Genomic DNA, 27837 nt, shown 5'->3' with positions numbered 1-27837 from the left:
GTTTATTTATTTATTTTGAAAGAGAGAGGGAGAGAGAGAGAGAGAGAGAGAGAGAGAAAGAGAGCACACAGGAGCGGGGGAGGGGCATTGTCAGCACAGAGCCTGATACAGGGCTCAAACCCATGAACCATGAGATCATGACCTGAGCTGAAGGCAAGTGCCGCTTGCCTGAATTCTTTTACACTATTATTTTGGGTTTGATCTACCAATGAGGGCCTCTCCAATACTTCATGAGGAAAACGAGCCATGTTTCAACAGTTGCCACTTGTTCACTCAGTTAAGATTGTCTATAATGGCTTCTACTGGCTTTCAGAGGTATTTCTGGAAATCACACTTTGTGAGCAGCCAGTTAGTATCTCTGAGGTAGATTTCCCTTGGATTCCAAGTTGGTGTGGTAGGGTCCTCCAGAACATCACTCACCCTAGACACTACTAGAAGAAACCAACCATCTTTTCTTGCACTTAGGATATCTTGGAAATGGCTTTTCTAATCTCATGTCCCAAATCTCCCAAAATTTGAATAACTTTTTAATTCCTGGGTAAGTGATTTTTTTCTGCTTATACTTTTGGAGGAAGATGGAGGAATATGAAATGAATCTCTCATCTGAAATAAAAAACTGAATACAATATGAAATGTGTTTCTTAAGAATTGGGTAATAGGCAGTCCAAAACAATGATCCTTGAGACAGAAAACAAACTGAATCCTAAGATTACCCCACCTTACTGCCTGAAGAGAATTTCCACACTGCAGTCCAGGACAGAAGAACACAGGTGAAGCCTGGTGATGTGTATGAGTCAAGAATACAGAAGTGCCCTCAAAAGCACAGGTGGCTAGAGTTTGCAAGCTAGCATACTAGATAAAAGAGACTTACACAGAAAGTCTACTTCAGAGATCTACAGAGAATCCCTGTTGAGTCTTCAGTCTGGAACTGATAAATCCATCTGCATGATGAAACCACCCAAAAAAACTACCTGAAAGGAACAGGTGGACCTATCTCTAGCACATAGGGCAAGGAATAGTTTTTGCTACCACCAGTCTAAGTGGAAAAATCTTGCATTTCACAAGACTTTGTGTAGAATATTCAGAATGATATTTTCATTGTACTAAAAACTTAGAAGAAAAGGCCTATAGATCACTATGGTACCACCTTACAAACTTTAAAGGCAAGTCTCAAGGGTGCCCGGGTGGCTCAGTCAGTTAAGTGTCCAACTTCGGCTCAGGTCACCATCTCACCGTTGGTGAGTTCAAGCCCCGTGTCGGGCTCTGTGCTGACCTCTCAGAGCCTGGAGCCTGCTTCAGATTCTGTGCCTCCTTCTCTCTCTGACCCTCCCCCACTCATACTCTGTCTCTCCCTTTCTTAAAAATAAATAAAAAATTAAAAAAATGTAAAAACATAAAATAAAAGCAAGCCTCAAAAGGGTCATACCATTTTTAAATAATAGTGTCTCAGAACAGAGTACTCAAATACTTACAGGGACAAGAAAATATCCAGCACCTAAAAGGTGAAATTTATGCGGTCTGAGGTTGAATAAAAAAATTACAGGCATTAAAAAATAGGGAGAGGAGTGTGACCCGTAATGAGGAGAAAAATGATATAACTGATATTGACCCAAAATAACACAGGCTCAGATGGCTTCACTGGAAAATTCTGTCAAACATTTAAAGAAATAATACCAATTCCACACAAATGTTCTTAAAAGAACGTATAGAAAAAAGAAAGAAATGAATAAATAGGACAAATAGCAAATAGAAAAATAGTAGAATTAATTCCAACTGTATCAATAATCACATTAAATGTACAATGCCTAGAAGTAACAATTAAATAATAGAGACTGCAATCTGACTATAAGAAAACAATTTTAAGTGTAAACAATATAGGTGAAAAGTAAAAGAATGGAGAAGTTAACCATATTAATACTAATCCAAAGAGTGCTGTAATGCCTACATTAATATTAGACAAACTATATTTCAGAGTAAAGAATATCCCTATGGATATAAATAAATATATGGTAAGTTTGAATAGGACAATTAAACAAATGTATATAGCAATGCTAAACATTTAAGCACTCAATAAGAGAGCTTCCAAAAACATGGTAAATCTGACAAAACTGAAAGGAAAACAGAAGAATCCACAAATATAGTAGAAAATTTCAAAACTTTCGATATTGGATAGAACACAAATAGAATTTAGTAAGAACACAAAATATTTGAACAACACTACCTACTGACTTGACCTAATCAATATTTATAAACCACGTCAACCAAAATAATAAAATATATATATTTTTTTCAAATTCACATAGAATACTTAATAAGATAGACCATAAAACAAATTCTAATAAATTTAAAACTATCCAAAACATACAAACTATACTATCTATGAAGCACGCAAATTAAAGATCAAAACAGAATAAATTTTAAAATGTAAACTTTTTATAAACTAATTAACATACTTCTAAATAATATGGATGAAAATAATCAAAAATAAAATTAGGAAGTATTTTGAACAAAATGTTAAAATAACAAAATATATAGAAGTTTAAGGAATACAAATAAGACTGTGCTTAGATAAAAATTTATAGCAATAACTGTCTATATTAGAAATGAAAGGTCCCAAATCAATGATATCAAATTTCACCTTAAAAAAATAGAAAAAAAGGGGTGCCTGGGTAGCTCAATCAGTTAAGCATCTGACTCTTAACTCTTGATTTTGTCTCAGGTCATAATGTCATGGTCCTGAGACCGAGTCCCATGTTGGGCTCTGGGCTGGGTGTGGAGCCTGCTTAAGATTCTCTCTCTCCCTCTTCCTGTGCCCCTCTATTCCCCTTGTGTGCTCTCTCTCTCTCAAATAAACAAACAACACACACACACAAACTAGAAAAATAACAAAAACAAATTAAACAGAAAAAATAATAAGTAAATAAAAAATGAGGTAGGAAATAGAAAAACAATAGCAAAATCACTGAAACCAAAAACTGACACTTTGAGAAAATCAATGAAATTGATAAATCACTATCCAGATTGATCAAAAGACATAGACACAAGTGAACCAATGTCAGGAATAAGAGAAGTGATGTCACTAAAAATTTTATAGGACAGAATGATAATAAACTAAAGAGGAAATAAAAATATAAACAATATGACAATAAGACAGCTTAGACGACATGGACAAATAATTAAAAGGCATAAACTATCAAAACTCATTCAAAAAGAAATATATAACCTGAATAACTCTATATTTATTAGTAAAATTAAAGTTTCAGTCCAATACCTTTTTAAGAAAAATTTCAGATAGCTTCAGTAATGAATTATACTACAAACTTAGAAAAAAATATACTATCAATATTGACAAACTTTTCCAGAAAATTGAAGGTGAAAAATACTTTTTATCAGGAGAGTACCAAAACACTCTGTAATATCCTTGATGCACATAAATGCAAAACTTAACAAATTTTAGCAAATAGAATCCAAAAATACTTAAATAGAATGATATATCCTGCTCATTTGAAATTTACCCCGAGTTCCAATTAATATTTCAAAAATAATCAGTGCTATTCACCAGATAAATAGAAAATAAAAGCAGTTGCACATGATCATTCCAATAAAAACAGATGAATCAGTTGACCAAATCTAACATTAATTCATGATGCAAACTTTTCATAAATGGGAATAGAAGGAAATTTACCCAGCCTGCAGAATGGCAATGGTACCTATGAAATATTGGTGATATATATGTGAAATGTTAGCAAGAATGTGGAGTAACTAAACTTTCTCACATTGCTCTTTGGTTTATCATGCTTAAATCATGTTAGAAAACACCTTGGCAATTTCTTAAAAGCATAGACTTACACTCACCATACAATCCAGCCATTCCAATCCTAGATATTTCTCTAATTTAAATGAAAGCATGTATTCTTATAAATACATGTACTCAAATGTTCATATCAATTTTATTTTTAATAAGCATTCCTCTACAGTAAATGGATGAACAAATTGTGCCATATCCATGAGAAAATACTACTCAGCAATAAAGAGAAATTAACTACCAATACCTGCAACATCATGAATGATATCAAAATAATTATGCTAGATGAAAGAAGTGAGACCAAAAAGAGTATATGATTCAATTTATATAGAATTCTAGAAAACGCAAATGCAAACAAATCTGTAGTGAAAGAATATAGATAGTTGCCTATGGACAAGGGTGGTTGGGAGTTGATGAAGGGATATATTACAAAGGGGTATAATAAATCTTTTGCTAGTATTAGCCATAGTTTTTAATTGTGGATGGTTTCATGAGTGGATATATGTGTCAAAACTCATGGACTGTATATTTGAGAGCTCAATAAAATAAAAAAAAAAAAAACCTTTTTGACTAAAAAGAAAAAAAAAACAAAAACCAACTTTGCTTGCCTATTGCCCTGATTTAACCTTTTCTAATAGAGAATGTTTGTTCTCAAAAAACTTGCAGTCTAGGAGAGAGCATCATAAATGTAAACAGCTACATGTAATAAATTGTATGCAATGAAATGCATTATAAGAATAGTATGAACAATATGAACCCATCCAACTAGCTTCTAGAAATAAATGGCCAAAAGGGAAAAGTGCAGCAAAACTGACAGAGAAGGGAAAAGGAGAAGACAGAAAAATATAAGCCTGAATAGATAAATATGAAACCAATCATGAGTAGCTTTTTGTACCAGGAAATCTTATAGATGGTAAGTCATACGGGGTGTTTACAGGACAGCAACATGAGGGTATATGTTGACATACATAGGGAGATTAACTCTAGTTGAGAAATTTTTCATTGTGACAGAAAAATCCAATTCAAATTGTCTGAGGTGAATAAGTAAAAAATTAAATATGTTATTGGCTCACACAAGTAAAAATTAAGTGTTCAGCTAAATTCCTGCTTGATCCAGAAACTAAACTGAGGTCTAAACTGCATTATTTGGCTCTTCTCTCTTCAAAGCTGACTTTCTTCTCAGTCTCCACCTAGTATTCAGATGATCTACAGCATTTCCCATTGTATAAATTCCAAGATAGAAACCCAGTGGGGAAAGGTCTATGCTTCCTTCCCAACGCTCTGTCAAATATGCATTTGATTCTCAATAGCTTTCACTGGGTCAAAAGTCCATGGATCAATTATTTAGGTCAAGAGGGAGGAATGTTCTGATTGTCGAATTTGCAAACAAGTCATATGCCCACTCCAGTTACCATGGGGTTAGAGGAGGAAGTAGTTGCACAAAGAGAAATTTGATAATCTTAGCAAGAAGAGTGAAATCAGATGTAAATGTCAAAAAAAAAAATCCACAGGGAAAAATAAAAGCTATTTATAAGGAAAATAATGTGTCATGAGTGCATGTATAAAGATATTTGTAGTTTCAGAGGTGATTAACTGTGGGATTTCTTTTTGTTGGTGTTCTCTAGAAAGTAAAGATGACAAATATTATTTCAAAAAACATTTATTGAGTGCCCATTGAGAGTTAATCATTTTGCTAGGCACTAAGGATATTGAATCAAGCAAGTTCCTCCCCTCAGTGAATTTATAACTTAGTGTGGGAGATAAGCAAATCTGTTAAATGCTATAAATTTGCCAGGGGTCATGGGAGCCCTAAGAGGGGTTTCCAGATCATATCAGGAATTTGCACTGATGTTGCTTGAAGTAAAATTGGGAAGGGCAGGAGTTAATTAAATGAAACAATACTACAGGAGTAGGGCTAATAATATTACAGCCAAGAGATCAATGGGAAAAGGGACCCAGAAATGGAAAAAAAAGGTTTGGTGCATTAAGGGCACTTAGATAGAGAACAGCGGAGTATGGGAACATGAGAGTAAATAACTATAGATAGACAAGGAGCTTATCAACAAGGATTTTTCTTATTAAGTGAAGAAGTTTGAAGTTTATGTGGAAAATATTGTGGACCTACCAAGTTATCACAGCGAAAAAAATATATACTCAGAGCTACATTATAGAAAGGACTTTTTGACAACTGTATGGAAGATAGACTGGAGGAGGTCTAGAGCATCAACAGGGAAGAGACTCTCTATAAGGCTCTGGAAGTAATTAAGAGCCAGGAAAATAGAAATGAGGCAGTTAGGAAGGTATTAAGGTAAAAGACAGTATGCTCCAAAGGAAAATAGAGGCTTTGGTGATTTTTGGTTAGATGGGATTTTAAAGTGCAAAAGGAGACTTTATGAAAATTCTGAATTTTATGTTTTGTAAGAATGAGGAAAAGTTATGCTGTTTACCAAAAAAATAACTGAATTACTTTCATGCATTTATTACTTAGAATCTGGAAACCAAACAATAATGACAAATTTCAATCATTTCCTTAAAATTAATACATTTCCCTGTCTTTGCGGGTCCAGGTTCCTGGTATTCATCTTTTACTAAAGTTATAGACTTGTTTAGCCCAGAAAACTTCACCTACATAAAGCTCTTGCCTAGGGGCAAGATTTCACATTTATAATTAGAATTTCTGTGACCTTTGTGTAAGTAGCCAAACAGAATATTATGGTAGATTCTGAGTTGCAAAGGTCTAAAATACTAATGGAGACCCATTTTTTAAAATAAATTTAGAGTTAAGTGGGAGAGTTTGAGAGGTGTTATAAAGGCTATGAAATGGATTTAGGGACTTTTCTTTTTAACAATACAGGAGATCTTGAGGTGCCTGGGTGACTAAGTCGGTTGAGCGTCTGAAATCAGCTCAGGTTATGATCTTGCAGTTCGTGGGTTTGAGTCCTGCATCAGGCTCTGTGCGGACAGCTCAGAGCCTGGAGCCTGCTTTGGATTCTGTGTTTTCTTCTCTCTCTGCCCCTTCCCCACACGCACTCTGTCTTTCTCTGCCTCTCAAAAAATAAAGAAAACTAATAAAAAAAAGAATACAGGAGATCTAGGCACCCATATGAATAAAGTGTTAGGATTTATGGGAGGTTACATTTTTTAAAATATACGAGAGACTTTAGGAATAAAATTCTTTCTCAGTCTAAAGATAAAAATAGATAATATTGCAAAGAAACTTTGAGATGGAATAATAGGACATTGCAAGGACTAATTTTCAAAGTCTTTGATTTTATTAGTTAAGTAAGAGTCAAGGCCTCTTAGCTATATGTTGTTCTGCTGAAATATGTATAAAAAACTGAGAATACTATCTTAAACACATGATTACATCAATGTGGATAAATGCATTTTGGTTAACAAAATCTCATATACAATTCTGCCTTAACAACAATCTTTCTGAAAAAATCACTGGGTTCTGGTTGACTGTAAGATCAACATAAGCCAAAAAGATGTCACAGCAGCTAATACAACATTGAGCACACTAACACAAGTCAAGAGTCCAGGTAAAGAGGGTAATCATTTCACTCAAGTCAGCATCGTTCAGGCCACAACTGGAGGTTTACGTTCTGTGCCGGGCTCTGAAATTAATTTGTGGTAATTTCTCCTTACAACAGCAGTATTTTATCTTTCTGAGAAAGGTTTGGAAAATACATAAAAAATACAAATAAGATAATAAAAATATTGCATAATCCCACCAAACTTAGGTGATGACTAAAAAAGAATGGTAAGGCCACAGATAATTGCAAAATCTGCCAAACTAAGAGTTTGGGCAAATCCTTCAAATGGTCAAAACTTCAGCTCACCTGTAATCTTTCAATTAAAGGAGAAACAGATCAACAGATTCTTTTTTAATAAACATAGATGAGTGGTAGAATCTGTTACTTCAAAACACCTTTTACTTGGAAATCATCTCTTTGGGAAAAAAATGACAGAAATGAGATTAAAAATATGTTTTATTAATATTTTTTAATGTTTATTTATTTTGAGAGAGGGGGAGAGAGAGAGAGACAGGGAGCATGCCAGTGGGGGAGGAGCAGAGAGAGAGGAAGAGAGAGAACCCTAAGCAGGCTCTGCACTGTCAGCATAGAGCCCAACACAGGGCTCAATACCATGAACCGTAAGACCATGGCCTGAGCCAAAATCAAGAGTCAGACAGTTAACAGACTAAGCCATCTATAGCCCCTGCCTTAATATTTTGAACAGACTTAAAAGATCTTTAATCTAAATTTAAATTTCAGTGTTATAGAGATATTCATGTCATTTTTACTATAATTATTCTTTAAAATTTCACAAAACATAAAAAGAATGCAAAATATTTCTCCAATCTTTTCTTTAATGAACACAATAATGCAGAGGCATAGAAAATCTAATTTTAATCTGAACTGAACACCTAATTATTAAACTACATTAGAGATTAAATCATTCAGATGATTCTGCAGTCATTTTCTTCATTGCATTTGGGTCTTTCCAAAAAACATCAGGTGGGTATCTGCTTAGTATAATCCAAAATCATGTATCAAGGACATTTACCCCAAAATAGACAATGTATCTCCAAGGAAAATATAGCCTTAAAACACTTAGTAGATGAAAAGTTGCTATGTTTTTAAGTGAGAATATTCCACTTTTGATAGTCAAGATTTGAAAGAAAAACTTTAGGGTTCAGATTCATCTAGAATATCTATATTTATGTTGGTATGTATGCATATATTTGTATAAAAATCTTGCATGTTATACATTTTTATGATTACAGTTCTATTGTTTATCCATTTGTTTAAGATTTAAATTATAAAAAGATCACATACTAAGTGTATGGAACATGTACCCACAATTTTAAACCAATAATTTAGGGGAGGAGCCAAGATGGCGGAACAGCATGGAAGTTTTTTGTGTGTCTCACATCCATGAAATACAGCCAGACCAACACTAAACTATCCTGCACACCTAGAAAACTGATTGGAGGATTAACACAACAATCTGCATAACCTGAACAACAGAATTCAGCAGGTACACGGCACAGAGAAGTGAACTTGGGGAGTGAGAAGCCATGGTGGGCAGGGAGGTGCTGCTACACTATCTTGCGAACTTTTTCTGGGGCAGGCAGGCACCTGGCTGCAGGCTCGGGGCACCGGCAGCAACAGGGTCCAGCAAGCGTTCCTGGGTGTAGCCAAGATTTGGCCATTACTCATTCGTCCATTGCTCAGTAAGACCCTCCCACAGAGGAGTGCAATGGGTCAAAGCCGAGTCCTTAAGAAGTAAGAGGCCAGAAAAAACAGCCACATCTGAGACAAAACTCAGGAGAGAGGTAATGCCTGGGGCCTGGTCATGGACAGTGAAAAAGTGGAGAGTGGAAGAAAGCTGAAGACAGAGGACAGGTACAGATTGCTGTACAGGGAGAACAGAGTTCCGGTACTAGAGACTGGGTAGCTGGGTGACGCCATTTTCACCACTCCCGCGTATGCGTATACCCACCTACAAGCGCCAAAACACTCCACCCCGGTAGGCTATCAGCGCCATCTAGTGGAGAATAGAGCTGTTACACTGAGGCCCGCCCAACTGGGCCAACCTCACTCTTCAAGAACACAAGTCTCACCACCTGCTTAGATTAAGGACTATAAAGTGCTTCATAGTCTGACTTCTAGGGGAAAACGAAGTAATTTCAGTCCTATTTCAATCTGTTAGCAGGTCCATCTATTCAATTTTCTTTTTTTCTCTCTTTTTCACTTCTTTTTTTTCTTGAATACAGAAAGAAAAAATTCATTTTTATTTTCAATTTTTATTAAAAATATTTTTAATTTTTTAATATATTTTTTACTTTTGTGTAATTTTTCAAAATTCTATTTTACATCCATCATTTTATTTTAGTCTACTTCAGCGTATTCACTTTTTAAAATTTTCAAATGAGTTCCTTTTTTCCTTTTTTTCTTTTTCGTTTCTTTTCTTTTTCTTGAATGCAGAAAGAGAAAAACTTCCTTTTTATATTCAATTTCTATTAAAATTATTTTTCTTTATTTTTTACCATATTTTTTGATTTGTATAAATTTTTCCAAATTCTATTTTACTTCCATCATTTTATTTTAGTCTAATACAGTGTATTCACTTTGTCAAATTTTCAAATTATTTCCTTTTTTCTCTTTTTTCTCTTTTTCCTCAATAGAGAAAGAAAAATTCATTTTAATTTTAAATTTTTATTAAAATATTTTTCTTTAATTTTTTATACTATATTCTTTACTTTGCGTAACTTTTTTCAAATTATATTTTACTCTCATCATCTCATTTTAGTCTACTTAAGTATATTCATTTTTTCAAATTCTCAAACAATTTCCTGCCCCCCCTTTTTTTCCTCTAATCTGCCAAACCACTTTCAACATCCAGAACAAAACACACCTAGATTCTAGCATCATTTATTCGATTTTTTGCGTGTATTTTAAATTTTTTAATGTTAATATTTGTTAATTTTAATGATTTTAATTTTAATTTTCTACCTCACTAATTCCTTTTCTCCCTTCAAAATGACAAAACGAAGGAATTCACCCCAAAAAAAGAGCACGAAGAAACAACAGCCAGGGATTTAACCAACACAGATACAAACAGGATGTCTGAACCAGAATTTAGAATCACGATAATAAGAATACTAGCTGGAGTCAAAAATGATTAGAATCCCTTTCTGCAGAGATAAAAGAAGTAAAATATAGCCAGAATGAGATTAAAAATGCTATAACTGAGCGGCAATCATGGATGGATGCAGCGGCGGCAAGGATGGATGAGGCAGAACAGAGAATCAGCGATATAGAGGACAAACTTATAGAGAATAATGAAGCAGAAAAAAGAGGGAGATTAAGGCAAAAGAGCACAATTTAAGAATTAGAGAAATCAGTCACACATTAAAAAGGAACACCATCAGAATCATAAGGGTCCCAGAAGAGGAAGAGAGAGAAATAGGGGTAGAAGGGTTATGTGAGCAAATCATAGCGGAAAACTTTCCTAACCTGGGGAAAGACACAGACATCAAAATCCAGGAAGCACAGAAGACCCCCATTAGATTCAACAAAAACTGACCATCAACAAGGCATATCATAGTCAAATTCACAAAACACTCAGGCAAGGAGAGAATCATGAAAGCGGCAAGGGAAAAAAAGTCCCTAACCTACAAGGGAAGACAGATCAGGTTTTCAGCAGACCTATCCACAGAAACTTGGCAGGCCAGAAAGGAGGGGCAGGATATATTTGCTATACTGAGTCAGAAAAATATGCAGCCAAGAATTATTTATCAAGCAAGGCTGTCATTCAAAATAGAAGGAGAGATAAAAAGTTTGCCAGACTAACAAAAATTAAAGGAGTTTGTGACCACTAAACAAGCCCTGCAAGAAATTTTAAGGGGGACTCTCTGAGTCCCTAATAGTTGTGTGTGTGTGTGTGTGTGTGTGTGTGTGTGTGTGTGTGTGTATATATATATATATATATATATACCAAAACCAACAAAGATTAGAAAGGACCAGAGACAACCATCAGAAACTCCAACTCTACAGGTATCATAATGGCAATAAATTCATATCTTTCTGTACTCACTCTAAACATCAATGGACTCAATGCTCCAATAAAAAGACATAGGGTAACAGAATGGATAACAAAACAAGATCCATGTATATGCTGTTTACAAGAGACCCACTTTAGACCTAAAGAAACCTTCAGATTGAAAATAAGGGGATGGAGAACCATCTATCATGCTAATGGTCAACAACAGAAAGGCAAAGTAGCCATACTTATATCAATCTAGACTTTAAAATACTTTATGAAGAGATGCAGAAAGGCATTATATCATAATTAAGGGGTCTATCCACCAAGACCTAACAATTGTAAACATTTGTGTTCCAGATGTGGCAGCACCCAAATATATAAATCAATTAATCACAAACAAAAAGAAACTCATCGATAGTAATACCATAATAGTAGGAGACTTCAACACCCCACTCACAACAATGGACAGACGATCTAATCAAAAAAATCAACAAGGAAACAATGGCTTGGAATGAAACACTGGACCAGACTGACTTAACAGATATATTCAGAACATTTCATCCTAAAGCAGCGAAATACACATTCTTCTCCAGTGAACATGAAACATTCTCCAGAATAGACCGCATGCTGGGACACAAATCAGCCCTCAGCAAGTACAAAAAGATCGAGATCATACAGTGCATATTTTCAGACCACAACTCTATGAAACTCAAAATCAACCACAAGAAAACATTTGGAAAGGTAACAAATACTTGGAGACTGAAGAACATCCTACTAAAGAATGAATGGGCTAACCAAGAAGTAAAAGAGGAAATTAAAAATATATGGAAGTCAATGAAAATAACACCACAATGCAAAACCTCTAGGATGTAGCAAAAGCAGTCATAAGAGGGAAGTATATAGCAATCCAGGCCTTCCTAGAGAAGGAAGAAAGATCTCAGATACACAACCTAAACTTACGCCTTAAGGAGCTGGAGAAAGAACAGCAAATAAAACCCAAAACCAGCAGAAGACAGGAAATAATAAAGATTAGAGCAGAAATTAATGCTATCGAAACCAAAAAAAAAAAAAAAACACAGAACAGATCAATGAAACCAGAAGCTTGTTCTTTGAAAGAATTAACAAAATTGATAAACCACTAGCTAGTTTGATCAAAAAGAAAAAGGAAAGGACCCAAATAAACAAAAACAAGAATGAAAAAAGGAGATATCACAACCAAAACAGCAGAAATAAACACAACAATAAGAGAATATTATGAGCAATTATATGCCAATAAAATGGGCAACCTGGAAGAAATGGACAAATTCCCAGAAACATATACACTACCAAAACTGAAAGAGAAAGAAATAGAATATTTGAACAGACCCATAACCAGTAAGGAAATGGAATTAGTAATCAAAAATCATCCAAAAAACAAGAGTCCAGGACCAGATGGCTTTCCAGGGGAATTCTACCAAACATTTAAGGAAGAGTTGACACCTATTCTCTTGAAGCTTTTCCAAAAAACAAAAATGGAAGGAAAACTTCCAAACTCTTTCTATGAAACCAGCATTACTTTGATTCAAAAACCAGAGACCCCATTAAAAAGGAGAACTATAGACCAATTTCCCTGATGAACATGGATGCAAAAATCCTCAACAAGATATTAGCCACATGGATCCAACAATACATTAAAACAATTATTCACCATGACCAAGTGGGATTTATACCTTGGATGCAGGGCTGGTTCAATGTCTGCAAAACTATTAACATGATTCTACATCAATAAAAGAAAGGACAAGAACCATATGATCTTCTCAATAGATGCAGAGAAAGCATTTGATAAAATACAGCATCCTTTCTTGATAAAAACCCTAAAGCAAGTAGGGATAGAAGGGTCATACCTCGAGATCATAAAAGCCACATATGAATGACCCAATGCTAATATCATCCTCAATGGGGAAAAACTGAGAGCTTTCCCCCTAAGGTCAGGAACAAGGCAGGGATGTCCACTCTCACCACTCTTGCAACATAGTATTAGAAGTCTTAGCCTCTTCAATCAGACAACACAAAGAAATAAAAGGCTTCCATATCGGCCAGGAGGAGGTCAAACTTTCACTCTTCACAGATGACATGATACTGTATATGGAAAACCCAAAAGAGTCCACCAAAAAACTGCTAGAACTGATTCATGAATTCAGCAAAGTTGCAGGATATAAAATCAATGCACAGAAATCAGTTGCATTCCTATACACCAACAATGAAGTGACAGAAAGAGAAATCAAGGAATAGATCCCATTTACAGTTGCACCAAAAACTGTAAAATACCTAGGAATAAATCTAACCAAAGAGGTAAAAATCTATACACTGAAAACTATAGAAAGCTTATGAAATAAATTGAAGAAGACGCAAAAAAATGGAAAAAGATTCCATGCTCCTGGATACGAAGAACAAATATTGTTAAAATGTTGATACTACCCAAAGCAATCTGCATATTCAGTGTAATCTTTATCAAAATAACACCAGCATTCTTCACAGAGCTAGAACAAATAATCCTAAAATTTGTATGGAACCAGAAAAGACCCCGAATAGCCAAAGCAATCTTGAAAAAGAAAACCAAAGCAGGAGGCATCACAATCCTGGACTTCCAGCTATACTACAAAGCTGTAATAATCAAGACACTATGGTAGTGGTACAGAAACAGACACTCAGATCAATGGAACAGAATAGAGAACCCAGAAATGGACCCACAAACGTATGGCCAACTAATCTATGACAAGGCAGTAGAGTATCCAATGGAATAAAGACAGTCTCTTCAGCAAGTGGTGCTGGGAAAAGTGGACAGTGACATGCAAAAAAATGAACCTGGACCACTTTTTACACCATACACAAAAATGAACTAAAAATGGATGAAAGACCTCAATGTAAGACAGGAAGCCATCAAAATCCTCAAGGAGAAAGCAGGCAAAAACCTCTTTGAACTTGGCCACAGCAACTTCTTACTCAACATGTCTCCGGAGGCAAGGAAAACAAAAGCAAAAATGAACGACTGGGACCTCATCAAAATAAAAACCTTCTGCACAGCAAAGGAAACAATCTGAAAACTAAAAGGCAACCGACAGAATAGGAGAAGATATTTGCAAACGACATATCAGATAAAGGGTTAGTATGCCAAATCTATAAAGAACTTTTCAAACTCAACACCCCAAAAACAATCCAGTGAAGAATTGGGCAAAAGACATGAATAGACACTTCTCCAAATGACCAGCCGACACATGAAAAAATGCTCAACATCACTCATTATCAGGGAAATACAAATCAAAACTACAATGAGATACCACCTCACACCTGTCAGAATGGCTAACATTAACAACTCAGGCAACAACAGATGTTGCCGAGGATGCAGAGAAAGAGGATCTCTTTTGCATTGTTGGTGGAAATGCAAGCTGGTGCAGCCACTCTGGTAAAAAGTATGGAGTTTCCTCAAAAAGCTAAAAATAAAACTACAACCGAGCAATTGCACTACTAAGCATTTATCCAAGGGATACAGGTGTGCTGTTTCAAAGGGACACATTCACCCCAATGTTTATAGCAGCACTATCAACAATAACCAAAGTATGGAAAGGGCCCAAATGTCCATCGATGGATGAATTGATAAAGAAGATGTGATATGTATGTGTGTGTGTGTATGTATATATATATGTAATGGAGTATTACTCAGCAATCAAAAAGAATGAAATCTTGCCATTTGCAACTACATGGACTGGAAGGTATTATGCTAAGTGAAATTAGTCAGTCAGAAAAAGACAAAAATCATATGACTTCACTCAAGTGAGAACTTAAAGAAACAAAACAGATTAACATAAGGGAAGGGAAACACAAATAATAGAAAAACAGGGAGGGGGACAAAACAGAAGAGACTCATAAATATGGAGAACAAACTAAAGGTTACTGGAGGGGTTGTAGGGGGGGTGGGCTAAATGGGTAAAGGGCACTAAGGAATCTACTCCTGAAATCATTGTTGCACTATATGCTAACTAATTTGGATGTAAATTTAATTTTTTTTTTGAATTTAAAAAATTAAAAAAAAACAATAATTTAAAAGTCGAACATGTGGTTATTTCAAACCGACTGGAAATAGAACTTTGCCAATTTCTGTGTCTTTCACTAATCATATTCTCCTTTGTCACCCCCAGATAACCACTGTAGTGGATTATTTTCTTATTTTCTTTATAGTTTTACCACAAAAATATAATACCCACAATCAATACATTTTCAGTGTTACATTTTAAATACATGATAATCCCTGGTGGAATTTATATTTAAGTAATTTTAATTCTATACAACAGTTTTGAAAGAACTGACATTCTTTTGTTACTGAATTCTCTATGAACATAGCTGAGGTTTCCTTCAATGTTTTTCTATAAATTTTTCTATAATATTAAAAAAATGTCATACTTTCCCATTTTCTCTTGCAACACATAGGATAAAATATTTTTAAGGAATATATGCATTTTTAAAATTTATTTTATTTTTATTTTTTGAGAGAGAGGGAGCGAGAGACACAAAACATGAGTAGGGGGATGGCAGAGAGAGAAGGAGAGGGAGAGAGAATCCTGAGCAAGTTCTGTGCTGTCAGCACAGAGTCAGATGTGGGGCTCGATCCCTGGAACCACAAAATCATGACCTGAACTGAAATCAAGAGTCCAACACTTAACTGACTGAGCTACCCAGGTGCCCCAAGAATATATGCATTTTTATCTCTAGTTTAAATTTTATTCACATAAGATTCCTTATGATATCTTATTATTACTTTAATATTATTGTAATATTTAATGATGACCCTTTGCATTCTTTATATTTTATATATTTTAATAATCAGCCTCACAAGATATTTATCTTTTATTTGGTCTTTCAAATACAGACCATTTCATTCTGCTAATACTCTATTTCATTAGTTTCTTTTTTTTAACCCACTTTTTTTTATTATATTAAAATCAGGCAATGGTCTGACAATAAAAAGGCTGCTTATGGAATACTGTTATGTTAAACCTTACTTACAGGATGTTAAAACCTTAGAACTAAGGTTTCCCCTAGAAAAAGATTAATGGAAATATCGATTGCTTTTCAGACTTGATAGCTGCTGCTTCAAAAGGTGGTTTTACACAACACTAAAGTATACAAAACACAACACTTTAGAACAGAATGAATCGCTTTTATTTCAGTATGCATCCACATCTCCGCATATAGTGGTCCTGAACAGAAAAGTGGAAAAACACAGCAATTTGCCACGAAGTCAAGCCTGCCAATTTCAGAGATCTGCTGTGCACACCCATTTCTTTTTCAATCCCTCCTAAGGACCATGAGAAGCAGCAGCACCAAAACCAAAGTATGAACCGAATTCAAAGTTCTTTTTGTTCCAGTTGCCACATTCCAAACTAGATGTCCACATGACAACCCTGTTTAAAACTTCTTCAATTTTTAAAAGCAAAAGCAATTACAGGAAAACAATTCATTCAGAGGGATTGTGTGTGCTTACAAGTGTCTTCTGTGGCCTTTCTCCAAGTTTAACCACCAACAACTTTGAGAGCTGGCAGGTCTGAGTACCCCTGTTCTTTTCACTTTATCAAAACCTGAGCTAAAAAACCTCATCAGCTGATGATGACAGCAGAGGGTGGCAGGGCTGAGGACCCAATATTCCTTCCCAGGCTGGTGGAGGTTCCAAAACTAAATGCAGAACTAAATGTGGTTCCAAAACTAAACGAGGGAAGTCAGAGACTCTTTCCAACCTTACCTGATGGTTTCTGGCCAAAGCAAGGAAGTATTGTGGAAAGTGTTGGGTGGTGATGGTACAAAAAGGGAGTTGAGGAGGAAGAAGGAAAAAGCTGAACCCCTCAGTTAAGGTGGGGGAGAAGATATGGAGAGAGCCCTGAATTCCTCACCAAAGGCCAATTTCAGAGGGGAACAGAGGGGGTTACAATCTATTCTTTGGCCAAAGGTGGTGGTGGAAAGTGAAGAAGGGACAATGGTTTGGGGTAGTGGTGGTGGGGCATCATTTAAGACTTATAAAAAAGCAGGGATGCAGCTAGAGAACCCCCACATACCCACTAGGAGTCCCACAGGCTGTGACCTGAAACCTTCACAACTACTCTAGCAAGCCACCCCAAACTGGAAGGCTGTTGCAGGGAGGGAGGGAAGGAGGGAGACAGGGAGGCAGGAGGAGGATAAGGGGAGAAGGCAGAGACCCCAGGCCATGCATGTAATCAGCAACAAGGTGATTGTGTGATGTGTCTTTTCACAGTTGAGTTAGATGTGCCCCACCAGTTATGATGGGAATCAGTTTAAATATACTTTCTTGATCCCAGAAGTTCAACTATATGGATAGTGGTTACACTTGACAGGATGATTTGTTATAGCACAACTTATATATTCTAAATGGACAAAAAATTAGTATCATTTACAGTATCTTAAGATAACTTGCCTTTGAACAGGAGCTTCCTTTCCAGTACTTTGAGGTCTACAAGATGTATCTAGAAAACTTACTACTGTGGAAAATGAAGACTGCTTAAACCAAATGGGGTGGGGAGGGAGGGCCTGTGGTTTCTCTTTTTGATCAATTGTTGTAACACTGTCCTTTGGGCAGCTGAGGGAGTTTCATGTTTTCTTTAGATGTCATTAGGCACCGGAGCTCTTGCAGGACAACTTTGATGCTATATGAATTCTGCCATTTTGCTATCACTGATATGACTCTTGGGTCCACCACTCCATTAGAACTATTACCTTCATTCATATTAATTTTTGTTACAAATCTTACAAAGGGGGAGTGCTTCTGGGTATTTAGGTCCACATTCTATTTTAAGGCTGTATAGTTGGTTTTCATAAATTGTTCTTGGAGGCCCAATTATCATCCCTATCCATCTTGTAAGTGTCATGTCTTCATCACCTTCTAGACCCCAACTAACTGTGCCATCGCCTACTCCTTTCTGGTCTTCTTCCAGTTCTTCTAACAGTCTAAAATTTCGAGGGACTTTTACTCCTGAGCCCATGGTGGCAGCCATCTTGCGTTGCTGTCACTCTGTTTCATTTATTTCTGCCTTTATGGTTATGTTTTCTTTCTCTTTACTTTACACTTATTATTCTTTTTCTACTTTTGTGAGATAAGTATTTATTGATTTGCGACCTCTCCTGTTTCTAATATGCATACTGAAGAATGTAAATTTTCCTATACTTCATGAATTCACAATTGTGATATGTAATACTTTCAGTATCATTAGTTCAAAATGTTCCTGGTGTTGTTATTAACATTTTTTCTTTGTTCTGTAAGTTATTTTGAATATATGGATATTTTACAGTATGGTTTTATTATTTTTTCTCACATAATTGAATTTTGGCAGGAGAACATAATGCTTATAGTCAACTTTTTAAGTTTTGGTACACTCTACCACAGTGCGTGCCATATTTTGTATATGTCACGGTGCCAGGTGTCATTATGCATCTTGACACCGGGTGTCATTTAGAATTACTGTATCTTCCTGGTGAATTGAAAATTTTATTATTCTGAAGCATCTTCTTATCTTGAATCAACATTATTTTCTAAAGTTTCCTTTTATTTCTCCCTGAAATAAAGCTAAGTTCTCTTTATTTAGAGTTGCTTTTCTATAACTTTTTCAGTTTTTTTAAATTTTATTTCATTTTTTTAAATTCATACTGCTTTCTTAAGTTTTACAATCTTTATCTTTTAGGAAGAGTATTTAGTCAATATTATTGCTGATCTTTTGAACTTAAAACTTGAATACTGCACATGCTTTCTGTTTGCTCTGCCTGTTTTGTTTCTTTTCTCTCCTGTCTTCTCTTGAAATGGCTGATTACTCTATAATGTGACATTTTCTATTATTAACTCAGAAGTTACTTACTATCTTACTATTTTTTAGTTTATACTAAATATTACTGTATGTATCCCTAAGTAATCAAATCTAGCATCAATTGGCACCTTTTTCCTCTTAACAAAGTATATAATAAATTCACATTTTTAACTATTTTTATTCCTTACTGATATATATGCTATGTTTTTTGTGTGATTTAATATATGTTAAGAGTATTAGACATTATTTTTATTTAGTAAGTTATTACTTTATATTTACCCACAGAGTTATTACTACAATTAGTCTTCATTTATTTCAACATTTTCAACCTTCCATCTTCAATTATTTTCTGTTAGAAGAATATTCTTAACTTTCCTCTAGTTTCTCCTGTAGTATATACCTGTCAGTGATAAGTGGCTTTTTTTCCTTAAAATGTCTTTAATTTCTTTTATTTTTGAAAGATATTTTTATTTGGCCTAGACTTCTAGGTTATTTCTTACCTAATTTCATAAATATAAAGATACCCATTGTCTTCTTGATTTCAATGTTTCTGCTCAGAAATTAGTTCTCAGTTAAAAATTTCTAATGTTTTGAATCTACTGTATCTTTATTTCCTCTGGGTGCATTTAAGTTTACTTGTTTGTCTTCGGATTTTAATAGTTTAACTTGGATGTGATAGTGTTTGGATCTATATTTATTGGGGGCACTAGGGATATGCAAATATAAATATTCATATATTTCACCAGTGCTGGAAAATTCTCAACCTTCATCTCTTCAAATGTTTTTGCCCCATTTTCTACTTTTATTTGCTACTCTGATTATAGTCAATTCCCATTATTTGTGGATTCTGCATTTGTGAATTTGCCTACTCACTAAAGTTTATTTGTAATAGGTTATGGACCAAATGCTTGTGTTCCCCTCGAATCCATAGTTTGAAACCTAATCCCCAATGAGATGGCATCTGGAGGTGGGGCCTTTGGGAGGTGAATGGAATTAACGTCCTTATAAAAGAGACCCCAGAGTGCAACATCATCCTTACCATCATGTGAGGAAACAGCAAGAAGACAGTCATCTTTGAGTGTTTCTCAGCTGACACAGAATTGACTGGCACTTTGATCTTGCATTGTTTGGCCTCCAAAATTGTGAGAAAGAAGTTTCTGTTATGGATAAAGCCACTGAGTCTATGGTGTTCTGTGATAGCAGACAGAAATCAATACTCATGGTGCCTTCATGGCTACCTGCTGACATGCACCAAGGAGTAAAATATTTGAGCCTCTGATGTGCATGTTCTCAGATAAGTTAAATAAGATGATCCTCTTGCCTTCTTTTTTTTTTTTTAATTTTTTTTAGCGTTTATTTATTTTTGAGAAAGAGAGAGACAGAGCATGAATGGGGGAGGGTCAGAGAGAGGGAGACACAGAATCTGAAACAGGCTCCAGGCTCCGAGCTGTCTGCACAGAACCCGCTGCCGGGCTCGAACCCACGGACCGCAAGATCATGACCTGAGCCGAAGTCGGCCGCCCAACCGACTGAGCCACCCAGGCGCCCCGGCTCTCTTGCTTTCTTGTTTCAGCTCTTATATTGTAAGTTCCCTTTTCATAGTCTATTTACATGCCATATTTTACATATGTTGGTGCTTTTCACTGGTGACTTCACTGTTTAAAAGCATAGTGCTGAAGGGTTGCTTAGTGTTCCTAAGCCTAGGAAGGCTGCGGTGTGCCTTACAGAGTAAATATGTGTTAAATTAGCTTCATGCAAGCAGGAGTTATAATGTCAGATATCCATTTTTCTTTCTTATCTCTCTCTTTGTTTGCCTCTGGGTATTTTCTTCTGATTTATATTTCTGTTTTAATCTGCTGTTGAATTTCTTTAAAACATTTTTTTAATGTTTTTTTTTTTTTTTATTTTGAGAGAGACAGAGAGTGAGCATAGGAGGAGTAGACAGAGAAGAAGAGAGAGAAAGAATCCCAAGCAGGCTCCATGCTGCTAGCACAGAACCCAATGCAGAGCTCGAACTCACAAACTGTGAGATCATGGACTGAGCTGAAATCGAGTCAGACACTTAACTGACTGAGCCACCCAGGCACCCCAATCTGCTGTTGAATTTCTAATACAGTTATCTTACTTTTTGGTCATGGAACATCTATATTACTCTGTTTCCTTTTCTATATCTCCAATTTCCTTGACTCCTGAATCTTGCCTTTTTTGAATTAAATATATTAAACTTAATTTGCTTCAAAATCCGTATTTGATAATTCCAAACAACAGCAGCTTCTGTAGGTCTGTTTCTATTGGTTACTGTTTCACCTGGGTCTCATTCATTTGTGTTATCTCAGAGTACCTGGTTATTCTATATTATTGTTATTATTGTTTACAGGACACTGCATTTGAAAAATTACAAAAATAATTCAAGACCTAGGATGATGTTATATTATTTCAGAGAGAATTTTTTATTTGCTTTTCATAGGCTTCTGGAAATGTAGCAATATCCTATTATCTGAATTCAATTTCAAGGATTGAAATTATTCAAACTTGGACTGTAGTCCCTGTGGAGGCTGGACTACTTAAGGTGCACTGCTATATCTGTTGCAAACCTCTTTAGAGTCCCTGGCAGGTAGCAGTACTCAGCAAGTACCCTCCTCGCCTAGGAGGCTGACAAAAGTATTATCCAGACTCAAGCTCTCAACCACCAACTACAACATCAGCAATCATCCCTAGTGGCTCCCAACATTACACTTATCCCTCTGAATTTCCATTTTATTTCAAATACTGGCTTTAAAGAAGACTATTTTTTAGACATGTATGTATTTATCAGAGTGACAAAGTTAGTACAATTTACCTAGCTATTCCTGAAAGCCTCTTTGAATTTTTAATTTAAATTATTTATTACTTCTATGGGGTGCCTTGGTGGCTCAGTCAGTTAAGTGACCAACTTCAGCTCAGGTCATGATCTCACGGTTTGTGGGTTCAAGCCCTACTTTGGGCTTGTGCTGAACACTTGCTCGGAGCCTGGGGCCTGCTTAGATTTTGTGTCTCCTTCTTTCTCTGCCCCTCCCCTGTTTGTGCTCTGTCTCCCTTTGTCTCTCAAAAATAAATTAAATAAAATAAATTATTTATTATTTCTAGATGCTCTAGTTATTTATCAAGTTTTTAATTTAAACTAAATATTTTTATTACCTTGACCTTCACTGTTTGGATTTTTTTTCAAACTAAAACATTTATCCTAATTTTTGATATTTGAAGGTTTTGTGAGTCTCATTCTATTGCTACTTCTTATGAGTCTTGCTCATGTTGGCTTATTTACTTTTGGATTTAGTAATTTGTCCTATAAACTCATGTTTCTTTGGAAATTATTCAGGGGAGTCCTACTATATATGTGTTTAAATTGTATTACAGGACACACATTTTGATTTTATCCAGCACTTTTCTTTTTTTAAGTAGACAGATAATGAAAAATGCTTATATTTAAATATTTGTCTACAGATTTAATAATTGTCTTAGGATAAAATCCTATACTTGGGATTACAGGGTCAAAATGGTGAATATTATATTTTAATATGTATTACCAAATTTATTCCATAAAGGTCACTGCAATTTATATTGCAGGAATATTTGAACTCCGTATTTTAAGATAAATATTGGTAAAATCACTTACCTGAAAAGGGTAACTAAGATGATGACAGGACTGAAACCCAAGCTCCATGTAAAAACATAAAAGAATACACGTGTATACACACACACACTTTCACCTGTTAACTTTGTTGCGTGCACACACACACACACACACACACACACACAGTTTCACCTGCTAACTTTGTCAAATAAGTCTATGAAATAAATATGCCAAGCACATGGTTGGTTCCCTTACTATGTATTGATTAATCCACTTGCTTTTTCATTCAACATTTTCTGAGCGACTACTATGTATCAAGCAATGAACTAAACACGAGGGCTTTAGCTACAAACTATTATGGAATCTGTTGGAGGAGACACTTAACAAGAAAAATCCAAAAAAATAAAAATAAAATAAAGTGTAAAAAAGAAAGAACCACTAATGAAGGAACTTCTGTTAGCTCCCTTGTCTAAAATAGTTACCAAAAGTCTCTGTATGAAGTTTCATTTAGGCGTGTGCTGGTGATATGTTATGTGTAGAAATCAACCCTGAGAAAGAGTAAAAACAACGATCCTGAAGAAAGGTGCCTGTACAGTGGAAAACTCAATGGGAGAGTAACATGAGGTAACATTGCGAAAGAAAAGCACTAGCTAGGTCACACAAAGCTCTGCAGATCAAGGAAGAAATTTGGATTTAATTCTCAGGGCACCAAAAACTCTTTGGAGGTTTTTGGAACAGATTTATCATGCAAGGTGACATATTTTTAGAAGTTCACCCTATATTCTTTGAGAAGAAAGGCTTGTGGACCACCAAGAGTGGAAGCAAGAAGACAAAGTAGGGAATTACTGCAGTAGTCTAATTGAGAGATGGTGATGTGTTGGAATGTGGAGTTTGTAGTGATATGGAGAGAAATGGATGTATTCAAGGTATACTTTAGAGGTACAGTTAATAGGGCTTATTGATAGGCTGACTAAGGAAGTGAGGAAAAAAGGTAGAATCCAGAGTGACTTTTAGTTTTCAGGTTTGAGTAACTGGATACATAATGTTTGAAATTAATATACAAAATAGAAAAAGAGGCACCCGGAATCTTCTATTTTACACTATTATGCTGTTTGTGCCGGTCTAACATGATGTACTCTAAAATTTCCCCCAGACAGGAACCTTTCTTTATCCATTCTTGCACCCCTATTGCCGAGCACAATGACTAGTATAGCTAATGTACCCAAGAAGCATTTGCTGAATGAATGGATGAATGAATGATTAAGGGGGAAAGGACCATCCTTTGTCTTTTCATACTGGACAACTAGAAATAATGGCTCATAATTATAGGCAGACAGATTTCAGTTCTATGTAAATATTGCCAGATAATTAGAACTCTACAAATGAAAGAGTCTCATTTCAGAATAGCATGTTCTCTGATAACTGGAAATATTTAAGCAGAGTTTTGTTGAAAATAAGACAGGTGTCTAATTTTGAAATAGAATTGGAAATTAACTCAGGCAGAAAATATTAATTCTTCTAGCCCTTCTACTTAATCCCTCTTTAAGTTTCGAATACTTTTCATTGTCCATACCTCTGAACAATGACTTTTTATTTCCTGTTAATTGAGTTAGTGAACTTATGTTAAAGGAATGCCGTCAAATACTGGAGAGAAAATTAAAATAATTGCTTTCTCTTTTAGATACATAAAATCTAGGACTTATACTTCCCAATGTTCAGCCAGGGTACTCTAAGGTGCTCAGACAAAACATAGGAAAACATATATCCGAGAGCTTATGGATCTGACAAGAAAATGCAGTCATTTTGAACTTTCTCCAGTATTTGCCGAGTAGAAATGTTTTTACAAATGAAACTCGTTTTGGCATCATTTTGCCATAATTGCCTAAATATGCCTATCTTTGGTTTAGTTGATAACATTTTATATTTTGTTTCTTTCTGTCTTTCTTTTTTCTTTCTTTCTTTCTTTCTCTTCCTTCCTTCCTTCCTTCCTTCCTTCCTTCCTTCCTTCCTTCCTTCCTTCCTTTCTTACATTTATTTACTTAATTGAGAGAGCAAGAGAAAGAGAGAGAGAGAGCACAGCGAAGTAAGGGCAGAGAAAGAGAGAAAATTCCAAGCAGGGTCCGCACTATTAGGGCAGAGCTCAATGTGGGGCTTAAATTCAGGAATGTTGAGATCATGACCTGAGCCAAGATCAAGAGTTGGAAGCTTAACCAACTGAGGCACCAAGCTTCCCTGCATTTTGCATTTTATTTTACTTTGCAACTAGCTTGCTAGTTTCTCAAATTCATATGAAATTCAATTGATTTTTGCATTTGTACCTTTGAACTTTGAAAAGCCAGTAAAGTTTAAGCAGACATTAATAACTTAAGAGAAGCCTGAAAGTTTTTAGAAAAGAGGAAGTATTTGTTAAGAGAATCTTTGTAATTTAAATTGGTTTATACTTTTAGAAATTTCCATTATTTTTTAAAAAAATAGTTAATATTACTATTTTATCCTTCAAGATGGCAAAGTTTTTGGCTTCTTAAATAAAATTTTCTCAAATATTTTATATGTGATGTCATCTACCCCACTGTCACCAAAAATAACAAAATAAACATCACAAATACATGTTTAAAACCTTGAAACCCAGCTCTGTTAAAAAATGATTTATTTATTGAACATGGTAAGAATCAAACCACAGGAATTGTAGGAACATTGATTTATTCTCACACTAGCAAGTTAGAAATAATGGCTATTATACTCAATCCAGGCTCAGACCTTCATTGTGCTAATCTATCCCAGTGTTCCTCATGAGACAACCCCCTGTCTCTGACAAAGCTCACTCAACTAAAAGAGCTGATTTGGAAAAAGTGATATTAGCCATAAATTCTGTCTCCCCAATTATTGTGCCTGCTCATTCCTCAAGTACAGCTCTACCCCTGATATTTGTAAGAAGCATATTGGGCTTGCATTAGTGGTGTGAAAAGTGAAAAAGGAAAACAAATCCATCAGGAATTCAGGATATCTATGATTTATTCTAGACTCTACCATTTAATAATTTACTGACCTTGTCCATTTCAATTTTTTGGAATAGCCTCTAACTCCTCAGCTACAAAACAGGGGTCTGAACTGGGTCTCTTATAGACACAGGATTTTGAGTGTGTAATAGGTGGAACTGTGACCCATCCCCCCAAAATTCATACTCTGAAGCTCTAAACCCCAGTTCATCAGAATGTGACTGCATTTGGAGACAAAAGTGACTAAATTAAGATAAGGTTATTAGGGTGGGTCCTAATCCAATCTGACTGGTGTTCTTATAAGAAGAGGGCATTTGGACATACAAAGAATATCCAATGATGCACACACTCAGGAGAAAAACCATGAGAGGACACAGCAAGAAGGTGGCCATCTGCAGAACAAGGAAAGGGTCCTCAGAAGAAACTAATCCTGTCAACCCTTTGATCTTGAACTTCAAGCCTACCAAATTGTGAGAATCAATTTCTCAATCAATCAATCAATATTGTAGCCCCCCAGTCTACAATATTTGTTATGTCAGTCTTAGCAAATTAGTAGAAAGTAGGATCACAGAATAGTGTTCACAAAGCTATGCAAGCAAAAATAATCTCATAACCACTCTGCAGAAAAGCATTAACTGGCCGGACAATTCCTTCAACACCACACATAGTGCTTTGAAATAGTATTGCATTGTATTTAATTCATAATATTATTAGTTTGAATTCTCCCCAGTGACTACCACAATGTCTTGCACAGCCTTCAGTAGTTGTATTTTTTAATTGATTGATCTTATCCTACCCCACCACTATTTATCCTTACCTGTGAAATGAGTTCTCTAAAACAAAAGTCTTGTAATGGGGCACCTGGGTGGCTCAGTCGGTTAAGCGTCTGAGTTCAGCTCAGGTCACGATCTCATGGTTCATGGGTTTGAGTCCCACGTGGGACAGCTCAGAGCCTTGAACCTGTTTCAGATTCTTTGTCTCCCTCTCTCTCTTTGACCCTCCCCCACTTGTGCTCTCTCTCACTCTCAACAATAAACAAATAAAACCAAAAAAATAATTTTTAAATGTTTTATGCACCACTTGATCAGCCACAAATATTGCCTCATGCCTATGACAAGTGTAGCCCAAGAATAAACAAATGTCCGTAACGATATATGAGAAAGACTTCAAGTTTGTCATTGGAAATGTCTGAAGCAGAGAGTCAAGCATAGAGCAAATGCATATGTATGTGCCAGACCACTTATTAAAAACCTACTTTTGGAATAGGAAATTTGGGATATTTAACATCCTGACACCCATTAACTCCATTAAATCCTAATGTAACTCCTAACATTGCAGGAGTTATTGTCAGAGATATTCCATTGCTACATAAAGCTTCTTTTATTTTCTTTACACAGGGTTCATGAGAGTTATTATATATGCAAGTCTTTATAGCTAACCATCTTCCCAGAACCCCTCATTGTACTTCCCAGTACAATCATTTAGATTTCAGAACAGATCTGGTCTAACCTGCAGTATCTCTAGTGAGTATTGTTTATCACTAGATGAAATTCATATTTTCATACTAATTTACAATGGGATGTATCCATCCTTTTCTTTTGTGGTTGGCTTTTCATTCACAGCTTATGAATTATGGCTTCAAGATGCAAATAAACTTTTTAGCTTAATTCCTTGGTATTCCAAAAGACTTTATAACAGTTCAAAAACACTTTAGCTGTTTCTTGATAGACTTTTACTTAAAAAGCTTTCAGAAATATTTAACTCTATTCAAGGGTAACAATTTGTCATTGATCAACAGATATAGAGCCAAACAACAAGAGATCAATGCTAGGCAAGTGACCCACAGAACAACTGCAGAAACTCAATTGATTAATACAGCATTAGAGCAGAATGTACTATATAGACAAGATTCAGTAAATTTGATTTTCTTATGTGCCTAATTATTAATTTTTATATTAACTATTAATTTATCAGGAGATAATACATATATAAAATTATTATTATTAATGTCATTATGATCATTATTAT

At 35.3% G+C, this 27837-nt stretch overlaps 1 pseudogene; it reads right to left on the bottom strand.

The window, feature by feature from the left end:
- Positions 1–160: 160 nt before the first annotated feature.
- On the bottom strand, positions 161–24518 carry LOC128315143 (ubiquitin-conjugating enzyme E2 variant 1-like; annotated as a pseudogene).
- Between the last annotated feature and the right edge of the window lie 3319 nt (positions 24519–27837).

This window comes from Acinonyx jubatus, chromosome C2 (genome assembly GCF_027475565.1).
Source record: "Acinonyx jubatus isolate Ajub_Pintada_27869175 chromosome C2, VMU_Ajub_asm_v1.0, whole genome shotgun sequence".
NCBI classification, from domain to species: Eukaryota; Metazoa; Chordata; class Mammalia; order Carnivora; family Felidae; genus Acinonyx; species Acinonyx jubatus.
Note: the sequence above shows the minus strand (reverse complement) of the source record. Positions and strands in the feature narration are given on the sequence as shown.